Source organism: Pundamilia nyererei, unplaced genomic scaffold (assembly GCF_000239375.1).
Source record: "Pundamilia nyererei isolate P.nyererei 1_Seehausen unplaced genomic scaffold, PunNye1.0 scaffold00004, whole genome shotgun sequence".
Lineage (NCBI taxonomy): Eukaryota > Metazoa > Chordata > Actinopteri > Cichliformes > Cichlidae > Pundamilia > Pundamilia nyererei.
The window spans coordinates 2,301,956-2,314,885 of record NW_005187405.1 but is presented as its reverse complement, the minus strand read 5'-3'; the positions used below and the strand labels follow the sequence as shown (position 1 = coordinate 2,314,885).

Sequence of the window (12,930 nt, the reverse complement as noted above, 5' to 3'; positions counted from 1 at the left end):
GGGGTCAGTAAGAATGCGGCAAAATTCAATAACGGCAAACGTATCAGAAGCTGCTGCTTTAATAGATGTACCCCCTTCTTGTTAATCCCTAGCCTTGGGGGGGATCTCCATCAGCATTTCTTTTTTTCTTTTTTTTCACTCTCTTTCTTCACACAAACACAAGCGCACATGGGCACACAAATCTGTAAGACTGAACATAATTCAGCTCTGTCTGCTTACAGAGATTTAGACAAGCTGTGCAGAAGCTCCCCGTCTGGGAGTCAATAACTCCTCAGTCCTATCGAGCTCTTCCGACCCCCACCCCTCTCACCCGAAGTGTCAGAACGCAGGTGGGGAGGCCAAATGAGAAAGGAGCCTTTGTTAACCTGTCATAAATCACGCACATACATGTTCTCCTTTCAAGCAGCAGTACGGGATAACATATACGCTCCCAGGGAGACATAATAAGCATTAACAGGTGACAGGGCAGGCTGTGATTGGCACATAAATATGCGCAAACACCCATAAGCACACTTTCACCCTGACATCCGCCGATACGCTGCCAGAAATGGAGGAGCAGCGATCAGGCCGACACTTAGTCGCCTTTCCTAAGCGAAAGCGGCATTTCTGGTGAGTTACATATTCAAAGTCTCCTCCAACCACTTATTGAGCTAATGACCTGCTCATAAACATTACTGTCTGCCAGTTCCTACACTAAAAATAGCTCGACTGAAAACATGGCCGTCTATCTGATAGAGACTCTTCTCGCCGCTCTGCCCTCGCCTTATCTAACGCCGTGTAATAGCCGCTGAATAGAAAAGCTTTCAGCGTCCCCTTTTCAATTGAACAATGTGATAAGAAAAATCAGATCAGAGCTCATTCGAGCACCATTGGTAGCATGTTAAGTAAATTCCCCTCTTACGGAAACTCAATTTGCCAGCGTTAATCTAACCAGGGTTACCGTTCTGCGTGGAGCCACATGGCCACTGAAACATTAGGCACTCCTTGCATGATGCAGCGTCTGCTACCACTGTCCTGTGTGCTGGATTTGCTGTGGCACTAATATCTCTCTGTGACCTCAGTCCAACCCTTTCTATCATTTCGTTTATCCCCTCCTCCCTGTTGTCTTTTCACCTGCTGACAAAAACCCCTCTCTACCTCTACCTTCACTATAGACGCACAGCCTCTAATCCTTAATCTTACTCTCGTCTCACTCCTGCATTAGTCTCAGTATTCCAGAAATCTCCTCTTCTCCCATTTCCTTTCATCCGCTTCCGCCCCTCTCCTCCCCGTTTTTCTCTTTTCCTTCCTCGATGCCATCTTCTCTGATACCCGATCATTCATCTCCTTTACTCGTTTTTGTTTTTTTTATACGCACTCTAACCCCTGCTTGTATACAAATCCTCTTCCTCCGCCCCAGCTGCCCTGCACCAGCTGCTCCAGCTGTTGTTGGTCCATTGACACAGTTCAAACAAAAGAGCTTAGAGCATCCTACGGCTGTGAAAGTTGAGGGAAGAAGCCAAAACAGATACACAGAAGCCCCAGCAGGAGCAGACCCAGCAGACCAGGCCCATCTAAGCATATCTGAGCTCGTGCTTATGGTAACTAACAATCGTCTTCACCTCTCAGCATACAAACAGTCAACAACCAGGCACGTTGCTCATTGCCGAAGCAGAATTAAAAGGTGCGAGCACAAAAATTCTCATGACTCAGGCCAATAACCCCTCAGAGATACTGCAACTCCCCCCACCCTGATCATCCGAGCTCAGCATCCGGAAAGAGAGAGGACAGCAGGGGTTGTGCTTATTACCTTTTCAGTGTGACAACACAGATGGTCAGCCAGACAGATAGATTGATGGGGATGCGTGTGCTATTTATTGCGGGGAAGCCGATAATGACACCAAAGCTCAGGTGGTGAAACGTACACCGGTTATTGTGCCCCATCAGGCTGATGAAATAACATTGTTTAGGTGGCATCCAACCTGGCCCTGCTCCACTGGGGCCCCTCGGAAAGATGACATGTTTTGTTTTCCTCACCTCATCCTCCCACCCCGCACCTTCCTTCCCTCCACCCTCCTCACTCCCTCCCTTCCCACCGTACCCGCGATGCCTTGCACCACAAGTGGGTTGAGATGGTCTCCCAAGGCCCGTCTCCATGACAACGAGCCACGAGCACTCATGGAAGGACCAGATCTGTTTCCTGCTGCACCACGTTAGCTGTGAGTGAGCACACCTGATAAGGAGGCTCGTGTTGATTCCTTTTACCTTTAATTTGGATCCAGTTCTGGGAGTAAGCATCAAAGGAGTCTTGTAGAGGAGGAATCAGTCCAACTATACATATGTATATACGTAGTCTGGCATTTATAATTACAGGGAACACAACTGAAATAAACAGAAATAAACACATGGCTGTGCACCACTGAGTTATTTTTGGATTTTAATGAGAATGCATGCACTGCAGTTAGCCTTCTCTCACATTTTTATCAGTGATTCTGAAATCATGTACACAAATATGGGCACTTAAACTTTTTCGGCACAAATATAACCATGTCTAGAATTATGCACGTTTTAGTGCCAGCTTGGAGTGGAGGCATTTGGAGTAGAAATCCTGTATCACTAACATACATGGCCAGACTAGAAGCGATATTACTTCATGTTTTTACGACCCTGGACCCTGTAGGCAAACGACACTCGCAAATGCTTGCACACCCACAGGGCCGTGCGCACACAACACGAACGCACACACATGAACATGGCAGATGGCAAAGCATCATGGGGGAGATTGGCACTCGCTCGCTCACACTTCCCTTCACTTTCTCTCTTAAACACACAGCCCACAGACACACACACGTTTATGAACACACACACGCTCACACGCTGAGGATCAGAAGCACAGGATGAAGTACGGCTTACTGCAGGCATGAGCTACACCGCCCTGGTTACATTTTTAGCAGTGGAAATAAAATATCTGAGGCTCCTCTCTAACAAGAAAAAAAACAGCTGTCACTCAAACACGGAGATGCCCCCCACCCCCTACCCCTCCCTGGAATTTAAATGCATATGTAGACCTGCGTACTCCAACTAAACCTCCATCGGTCTTGCTTAATGCTGCAGGATGCTGAAGCAGGGGCTGCCTCATACAACGCGCATCCAAACAGCGTTATCAGGGGACATTTTGACAAACACCAATAAAATTCCCAACCCGCAGCTACCATTTTCATCACGGGTCTGAGCCTATAAACAAGGCTGCTGCTGGAGTTTCAAATCACACCTCTGAGAGCAAACATGACTCACAGAAATAGCCTAAGAAACATGTAGGCATGGAAGGAAAACCCATATATGTCGCGTGCGCTGCCTTCTTTTCTAATCGTCACGTAGCACATAAATGCGGATCATCAATTCATTGATGAGATTGTGACTTTTCTGTCATCCATTCATTTAAGCCTTATCCCAATTACTGTTATTCTCTATCTTCACTAAGTGACTATTTTGCTTTAAATCATGTCACACTGAGCTGAGTAATTAGGGGGCTTGATGGTTGGTCGGGGAAAAAAGGCAATTTAAAGGCACCACTCTGGTCTCAGTTAAATTGTGACTTGCATTTTCCTTCGACTTAGTTAATAATTACTAAAGTGAACTATGAATGAAAGCACTAATTGCACACAAAATGATTACTTGTCCAAGAGAGAATAACAGCTTTGCTCATAAAGAAAATAAGATTGGAGGATTAGAGTGGTAGTACTTAGTAGTGGTAGTAAGGCAGTACGGTTTACACATTTGCTTAGCAAGTGAAAGCTCCCAGGTTCAATCCTAGGAGAAAACACAAACCTGTTTGGGTTACGTCAGGAAGGGCATCTGGTATTTTTAAAAAAACATCTGCCAAATTAAGCACGGAGCGCTACCTGCTGTGGCGAGCCCGTGTGAAAAAGGGAGCAGCTCAAAGTATCTTGTTGTAAAATTATAAATAACTATCCTTAACTCTGCCAGATCTGACTTACAACATCTCAACAATTTTAAAAAGTACATTTAAAAACAAATCACTAGAAATGATCTGTCGTCTTTTTTTATTTGAAAATTATGCATTTTCATTTTCCTATTTGGATTAGTAGACGGAGAACAGCATACATTATTAATACATGTGTCTTTGTTCATCAGTTCTTCTGTTTGTTTAATTTGTTTCTGGGTCATACTGTGTGACAGGTGAGTGCTGACTTTAATTCCTCATTTGTTTCGACACCTTGATGTAGCTGACGGTTTGCTTTACTTGAATGTTTTAGAGAGATTTCTGTTTGCACAGTTTTGATGTGAACATACACAGGTATTCAGGGGTGGGTTTGGTGTGGGTGCTACTGTGGGTGCTTTCAAATCTTTCTGTCTCCAGCAGGAAGTTTCCTTTTATACCTTATTATAAGCTCTTCAGAAAGAAAAAGCAGCATGGCTTTCTCATTATGATGAAATAAGCTTTTACAGATTAAATACACTTTCTCGGGATGATAACAAAACAAAATTCAAAACTGAATCTACCCACATACTCTCTCAGGCTTTCTCTGGTGGGGAGCGTGAATTTAGCTTTAGGTCACAGTTTAATTAACTGATCACCCACAGCTAAAAAGAGAAGCGCTTTCCTGGACTCTACGCTTTGACTTTCCTCATTTTAGCCAGATTTGCAGCAACGTCCTGGGTGTCTGACCCCTCTTTCTAATCCCAGCATTAAGAGAAGATGCCAGTGCAGCCTTTCTCTCTGCACATCAGCACATCAATAAAATTATAGAGCAGCACGAGCATCATGTGACTATTTAAGCATTAAAATCGCTGTTCCCCATTATAAAGAAAAATCTGGACGCGCTTCAGTTTTTCCCCATCAAAACTACGTTTCCGAGCCAAGACGACACACTGATTCGTGATGATGAACAAAGGGAGGGGTGGAGAGGAGAGACAGAAGCGTGACTAACCAAACTAACTTTCACTTTGACCTCAATCGCTGCATACCCGGGACGGACTAAAGCTGCCGTATCCCAACAATGGTGAGGCAAATGTACACCCACGCGTCTTAAAAGGGGCTCCAAGGTCAGACTGACCAACACAACTAGAAAGAGGCATCTCTTTCTGATGGATAAAACAGCCTCAGATAAGCCTAGCAACAGATGGACTAGATCCTGCTAAGCAGGAAATGCCTGTAAAATGCTATAAAAGTGTACACAGGCCTGATTATCTTACGGGAGGTCAGAGGGTTGACACGCATTTACTGGCTAAGGAAGTCCTTGTCGCCTCCTCGCAAGAAGTTAGATTTGATCCTTCTGGTGTCCTTATCATTTCAATGAGAAAAAGATCCTTTCCTAATGTCACACATCTGTTAAACACATTCATTGCACTGGTATTAGATTACATTTAATTAAAAAAATTAAATTACTCTCTGACCTTTATTTTAACAGCTAAGGGTTCTTTAATACCCTGCCACCTGTTTTCTGAGGTGGTAGTTTTACCCATTAGCTGCTTACACCGAGTTTAAGTATGTTACTGTCTGACAAGGCTCCAAGTCGAATGAGTGATTTTGAAAAAATATGATAGTAATATAATTATGAAGCCAGTACACACAAGGGCCAGATGGATCTGATTCTCGGCTGAACGTTGTGTGTAATCTTTATACTTGTTAAGATTGGTAGGAAAGCCAGGATATTTAAGAGTCAGCCCAGAATCCATAGGCCCTGACAACAGGTCCCATATTCATGATCTATGCATCACGGAACTGTGTGAAAACCTTGCAGTTTGACAATTTTTCACGCTTTCAAATAAGTTCAAGGATTATTTGCTCCTCCGTGAGCTCAGTCAATTTTTCAACCCCTTAGGCTCATAAACCTCTTTCAAATCCCTTAGGGTAATGCCAAAATGCATTGTCATCCAGCTAAAACATGGCTCTTTCCTCCCTAAAAAAAAAAAAAAAAAAAAAAAAAAAAAAACAATTGACATTTTAGCAGATGCATTTTCACCTGACAGGTGAAGGTTTTTATCTGACAAAAGCAGAGGAAGAGGATGCGCGCGTGTCCACATGCAGACACCTACGCAATGCTCACTCAGCTGAAACGGCAACACTGAGCTCGCAAACACCCAAACATAATTCGTAATTTTCTTTCAGCGACCCAATCCCCCCCCTCCGCACCCCCTTGTTTTTTTGCCTCCTCTGTTGCCGCTTCTTCAGAGGCAGCCGATCTTCTGTGCAGCGGCTCATTACGCAGGCTGATGGTTGAGCCCTTGTCAACTCACTGTCCAATTAGCATATCCAAGGCTGGCACAGACTCTTATCCCAGCGGGAGAAAGAACTGTATATACATACTGATGTCCACATAGTTATGCACTTGCATGTACGTCCCTAATTGTTAAACAGCTCTGACATATGAGAAAAGATGCAGAGTGTAAATTGTCCGCTCCTGATTCAGATGTAAGCAGGGCGATTGCTTCTTTACATAAATCCAAAACACTGGTAATAAATGTGTTTTAGATGAATTATCAAGCCCATCAAGCAAAACACACACACACGCACACACAAAACACACACTGACAACCAATTAGTGAGCTTCTCCTGCAGCAGGACTGAGGCTCCCTGACAACACAGAGCACCTTCATCTTCCTGGACGTCATTGTCATCCTCCTGACCATCATCATATTTCACTTGTGCTTCATTAATGGGACATGCCACACATTTTTACCTCCACGTTTCAGCTCTTTCTCGAAACCTACACATCAGCTAGGAGACAAAGCCACGCTGTGTGAAGCGGATTTCAGAGCCCGTTAAAAGCCTCGAGAGTAATAACAGCAGCCTTGAGAAAGACAGCGCCTTTCTGATTTACCATTCATACATAACCCAACAACGAGGATGTCATTAATGTAAGCTTCACGGAGAGTCTTCAAACCGATTCATCTTCTTATTGATTTATAAAAATGAAAATCACTGTCTGCAAACACACAGCAGATGGTTTAAAGTCCAACACGCCCCGGGCATAACCTTACAAGTGTTTAAAGGCAGCTTTTGTGCTGTGATTTTGAACCGACTCTCCTTTTAATATTTGCTCAGGTAAACGATGTGCAACCGCTTCGGCAGGTCCTTATTCATTTCCTGCCGACACATTGTTTGTTTGCCCAAGAAGCCACTCTCTCCAGAGTATTTTCGCTGCCATGGTATCACCTGTCTCCTGTGGTCACATGACACGCCGTCCACTGAGAGCTCATTAACTCACAACTGCAGCACTTTTCTCCAACAACACTGAGATCATCTGTAGAGCATCAGCATTCATTTCACACGCCACACTGTTTGGTATGCAGTTAAGTTCAATGTAAAACATATAAAATAAGGCAAAACACTGAAAACTTGCAATGTTTTTGCCGCATACGCCGGTGAACGAATCCTATTTACGTGCTACACAGGCGCTACTCTTAAAAGGTCTGTCACTAACCAGCCATTGCATGACTTCCTGATGGAGATGAGATTTGTGACGCCAAATGAATTTCTCCTTGAGGGACAATAAAGTTGTGAATAGAATTGAAAAGCGAAGTAATGGGGTAGAAAAACTGCATTTGTCCTCTGTCTCAGAACTGCAATCAGTCGGGGAGTCTGTCTCGGTAAGTGAAGAGATGAAATGCTTGTCAAGGGTAACAGACTTGTGCACGGACGCCTTTCACCAATGACTAGCCATTACTCTCACCTCTGTCAAGCAAACACTTCATCCAAACTGGCATCCTTCAGTGCTGCGGAGACAGAGTAATCATGAAATGCCACAGACAAATGTGGAGGTGCATTCAAGAGCCATGTCAACCAGGCAGGCCCGGCACCTGCACACACATATTAAAGACTGCAGAATGCTCCTGCTGAATCAGGCCTAATCTTCCGGCTTTTAAGTTTCCCCTCTGTGATTTGTGACGATGGAATAGAGCCACAAGTTTCCTGGACATCGTCCCCTTACCATCCTGCATGGTAAAGGTCTTCATAGCAAAGCTGTTTCACTAAAGCAATAAAGATGTTCTTTCAAAGGCAACTGGCATATGGAGGCACGCCAAAACCTTTTCTTTTATTGGACGACTAGTGCTGACAGCAGGGTTTAAATAGGTGGCACAAGCACCGGGCTTATTTGCAGGGAAATTTAAAATCATTAAGTCTGCTGTAATGCGGAATTACTCACATAAAGACTATTTTAAGTTTACTAGCTGCCGGTGAGGTTGTAATTAACAGCAGTGCTTGGAGTTGAACACACAAGAACGCAGGGGTAATGTTTGCATTGTGAACCTAGTTTGTTGTTTAGTTTTAAACACAGTGTATCCAAATAAAGCCTTGGGGGGTTGGGACTGCTATTAGCGTTGTGGGTATTTGATCAGCAATCATGCTGCTGAACAGTAGGATTCATCCTCTATGCAACATGAACTAAAGTGTGTGAGTTTACATCTAATAGCTATAGACTGACAGTGCTATCCTTAAAGCCACAATCGGCTAAGAAACCTGAGCTAACTTTATCAAATCCAGTCTTCTGCCACACAGCGTGTACCATAATGACATAATGGTACTAAAAAAGGGATTGCAGTATATGACAGCTATACAGATGCAATTTTTCTGCCTCCATGAGCATTCGCATTGGCTTTATTACACCAATTAAACCAAAGCCATATGATTTTATGCTTTACAAGACCTCCAATCAGAATGATTTTGGCATCACTTCATCCAAAATTAACTGATGGAAACCTACACTTTCCTCAAAGAGAAGGGTTTTTTGTTTGCTTGTTTTACTCCACAAGTTGAAAATACCTCAGAGAGCAGCCAAGTGCTGCTGTGGAGGAGCATGGATTATTCTGTCAAACATTTAATGACATCTAACTGGACGCTTCAAAACAAATGGTATTCCCTCTTTCACCAAGTCCTGATTAGTCAGTTTGTCTCCTGCTTTATCAGCCCTCTTGTCAGTCAACCTTATCCTCCTAATGACTCCTGTCAGTCAGGGATGTAACTGTCAACCCGTGTCAATGGCTGCACGTCGTCCTCCCGTGACTTGATAACGAGCTGTGCACATCAAAGCATTTGGCCATTTTCAGCGCAAATGTTTGCACGCGCCTCATCTTGAAATGCGCCGAAATTTCAACAGGAGAAACTTCTGCAACGCCCGATGATAAGAACGAGTTAGCTGTTCAGAAAGAGAACAGGGCTGACCCAGGGGAGAGCGAGGTGGCGGCGGCGGCAGCAAAACCTCGTTTGCATAGGGGAGGAGGACGGGAGGGGGGAGGGCTGAAAATGAAGGTGAAGATCTCTTCAGATGTGGCAGTTGTGATGAAAAGAGAAGCAAATGACTGAAGACAAGAGGTGGAGAAGAGAGGTAGTGGAGCAGCGTGCATTATTCATCCCTGCTGACACATCAGAATCTCTGATTCATCTGGAGAAGGGCATCAGTCAAGTCAAAACCTATCTCTGAGCCTTCACTCATGTGTACGCATGGGAACACAGACCCATGAAGAAAAGACACACACACATAACCGCAAGTGACCCTTGTGGTCGAAGAAAGGATCATAATGGGTCTGGTTTAAGAGACGCATCTTTACATAACTAGATTATAGTGCAGGTTTCAACTGTTAAAGCAGCTACCTAATACTTTTTTGTGTACTTTAATTATTTGTACACATCATCAATTTTAAAGTAGGGCAGCTGTGGCTCAGGAGGTACAGCAGGTCATGTACTGACTGGAAGGTTGGTGGTTTAATCCCTGGGTGCTCCAGTCTGCAAGATGCTGTTTGAAGTGTGAATGCTACATAAAAAAAGGTCCTGATGTACAAAGAGCTCTGAATGTTTGACTCGAGTAGAAAAGCACTATATAAGAACCAGTCCATTACACAATAAGCATGTCTCGACGCACTCTTGGAGCCAGTTTTGAACTTTTATCATTAGATGTGGTGATGAAGCCATAAAGTGGTCATTTAGTATGTGATTGTTGATAATTGTGTGTGTGTTTCTTTGCAACTAATGTCGTCATATGAATAATCTGATGGCTGGACGATTACCAAAATGAACATATAAAATACCACAGAATATACTTCCTACATGCTATAGAAAGGCTCAGCCACCTCATTTAACCATTTATGAATTAGATTAGCTCAGAAATACTAATTCGACCACCAGAATTTTGAAAAGCATTAATGCTATGCTACGATGATATGATAATAAGGAAAGCTGGTTTAATGCCCAGCCATACTAAAGATAAGGGTTAGATTTGGATATAAAACATTATAGTTTTAGTGTGCATCGTGATAGTCCCTCATTCAAGTTTCATTCCAGTTATTAGGTCAAAAAATAGATGTTTTGATTTTTAAAGGGTATTGTTTTGAGTAATGCGGTGCCTCCAACCACATTACACAGGCGTATCGGCTTCATTCTGCATGCTGTATATGAATTGCTTTCAGGAGCATATAAATAAACAGAGGCAAAGCAGACAAAAGCTCACTGTTTGGAAGGCTTTGAAAAGGTCAATTAATATCTATTCCTAGACAACAACAAGTTGTTTTTTTCCCCCTTCTTGTAATACAGGTGGCTACGCTCCCAGCATCAAAGTCGCACGCCTTTATGTTCTCCTTCCTTCCTTCCTTCCTGGTAATGGAGGGTAGGCACAGAGCCTGGCAAAATCCAAAGATGGGCATAGCATGTAACACAGGGGAAGAACGTAAGAGAGCAGAGCAGTTAGGGTGACGCTGCAGCGAGAATGTGGGATTGAGACTTCAATGAAGCCTTTGACTTGGAAACCAAAGCTGCTCCAGTGGGAGCACACGTCACCCGGCATATTAAAGTCTGGATGGATCTTACAGTGGTATCTGTTCAGAGGGAGCAGAAAACCATTGAGGCCCATGGTTGAACCCTGTGAAATGCTATTTAAAGAGTACATGCCATCACTGATTTCATAAGCTACCGCTCCTAACAGTGCGTAGATGAATACCTATGGGGCCAAGAATCTCTTGACTCTTGGAAGAGAAAATCTGATCTATTTCCAGCACACAGAGGTAATCAACCAGTTCAGTTATTCTACTTCCACCATAATGACTTCCTTGTCATAACGATGCAAATATACACATTGCTTGCCATCTTATAAAGGTGCATAGTGTAGCCTTCTGTTAAACACAGAGTGGAGCTGAAAAGACGAGGGGGAAAAAATCGGGAGGGGATCTGCTAAAGAGAGGAATCCATGCATAAAAACGACTGATTAAAATAATTAGGGATGTGGAAATGGTCTGGAACAATAACCAGCAAACACAAGGTGCCCCAGGGAACATTTCCCATCTGTGTGTGAGGAGGAAGACCTCCCTCAAATTCACCACGACAGCGTGATTTTCTAGTTCACAGAGGCCACACAACGGAAACCCAGAAAAACTAAACAGGCCCTTGAAGTTTACATGATTAAATCCCAAACGGGCAATAGCCCTCGGAAAATGTGTCAGGATGAATCGACGTATCATTAAATTACATTCTGCCTGCACGCGTGACTGGCTGTGTTAACAGTCAAAACCTTGTGTTTATAATTATAGACATCTGAGAGGTCTATGGACTAGAAACACTGCCTATATGTGCAGATGGGCTTGTTTTAAGTAATGCTGGAGAGTAGCAGATGCAGCAGCAGCAGAACCACTCTATTGTCTAGGAACCAGTCCTGCTAAATAAGTCCATCCGCTTTGCCACCTGGTGCCTTCCATACCATAAATGATTCACAAATATTGGTATAATAGCCTGTATGGATTCATAATGTGTCTGCGAGGGCCCCTTTGAGTATGCTGACATAATGACATTATCATAGTGTTATATTTACTTTGGCGTGGCATCAGTGAAATTTAGACACAATAGAAACAGACCTAAGAGTTTTCTTCCTTTTTTCTTTCTTTTAAAAAATATCCCAAGATGCCTGTGTTACATAGATTTGGTCATAAAGATGAGCTCTTTCTTGTCTGAGACTACTGTTTATATTTTTCTTTCTTTTTCTTTTCTTCTTCTTTTTTTTAATAGTCTTTAAAAAAAACGGACTCAACATAGACTCGTCGCGCCTGGAGAGCGCTTTAAAGGGCCATCAAAATAAAAGCCACTTTTAATGACAGTTGATGAGGAACAAAGGCTTTGCCAGTCTGCCCGGGTCCCTCATGCTGCCCAGCCAACAATAAGGAGGAGGGGGTGATGAAGAGGGACGCGCACTCACAGCGTTGTTGCCAACCAGCCTGATCTGCAAAACCTCGTTTTTGTGTGTGTGTGTGTTTTTTTTTTTTTTTTACCCAAACGCTTGAAACAAAATCTGAAGTGATGCTGCAGCTGCTGAGTAAAAGAGAAACACCACAAAGAAACACCCCGGGAAAGACTGAGCGGTGAAATTCCATCCGGGCTGGGATCTACTCTTACCGCTTTAGTTTCCAAAAGGCTAATCGACAAGTAAAAATGTAACCAGCCTGGGTGGGGTGCACGACTGCAAACATTAACTGTTAAAATAAATATACATATGTTTAAATGGATGGTGCGGGTTACCTCGGTAGGAAGTGCTCCGTCTTCCTTACTGTCTGGTAGATTCATGTGGGTGGATTTGCAGCTGGAAGCTTCCTTAGAAACAGCAAGGATAAATGTAATCCAGTGGCAGCTCCACTCAGATGAAGGTCTTCCTTTGTGGAGGGTGCATGCACACATCGCCGGCGTTTCCCCCCCCCCACACACCGTCCTGGCTGTCCACCGACCTCTCGGAGCGCAGCGGGTCACGGCTGCTCCTCAGCCCTTTTGTCGGGAGAGCATTGCTGATCGGGCGGCCTCAGATACTGCTGGTTGATGTCATTGATACTCCCTGCCTTCTTCCTTAATGCCCTCCTCCTTCCCTCTCCTCGCCTACCCCTCCCAGCTCTCTCTCTCTCTCGCTCTCTCTTTCATGCACACACCGGAGCACTCCCCCCACCCCTCCCTCTTACACA

At 43.9% G+C, this 12,930-nt stretch overlaps 1 protein-coding gene across 7 annotated transcripts in view; it reads right to left on the bottom strand.

Moving 5' to 3' along the window:
- ptprsb (protein tyrosine phosphatase receptor type Sb) overlaps positions 1–12,842 on the bottom strand; it is a 68,555-nt gene extending 55,713 nt beyond the window's left edge. For 6 of the 7 annotated variants that reach the window (XM_005721128.1, XM_005721129.1, XM_005721130.1 and 3 more), the window contains exon 1: positions 12,500–12,842. The gene's annotated coding sequence lies outside the window, so the exon portion shown is untranslated. The remainder of the gene's footprint in view (positions 1–12,499) is intronic. The other variant, XM_005721132.1, reaches the window with a different exon arrangement.
- Between the last annotated feature and the right edge of the window lie 88 nt (positions 12,843–12,930).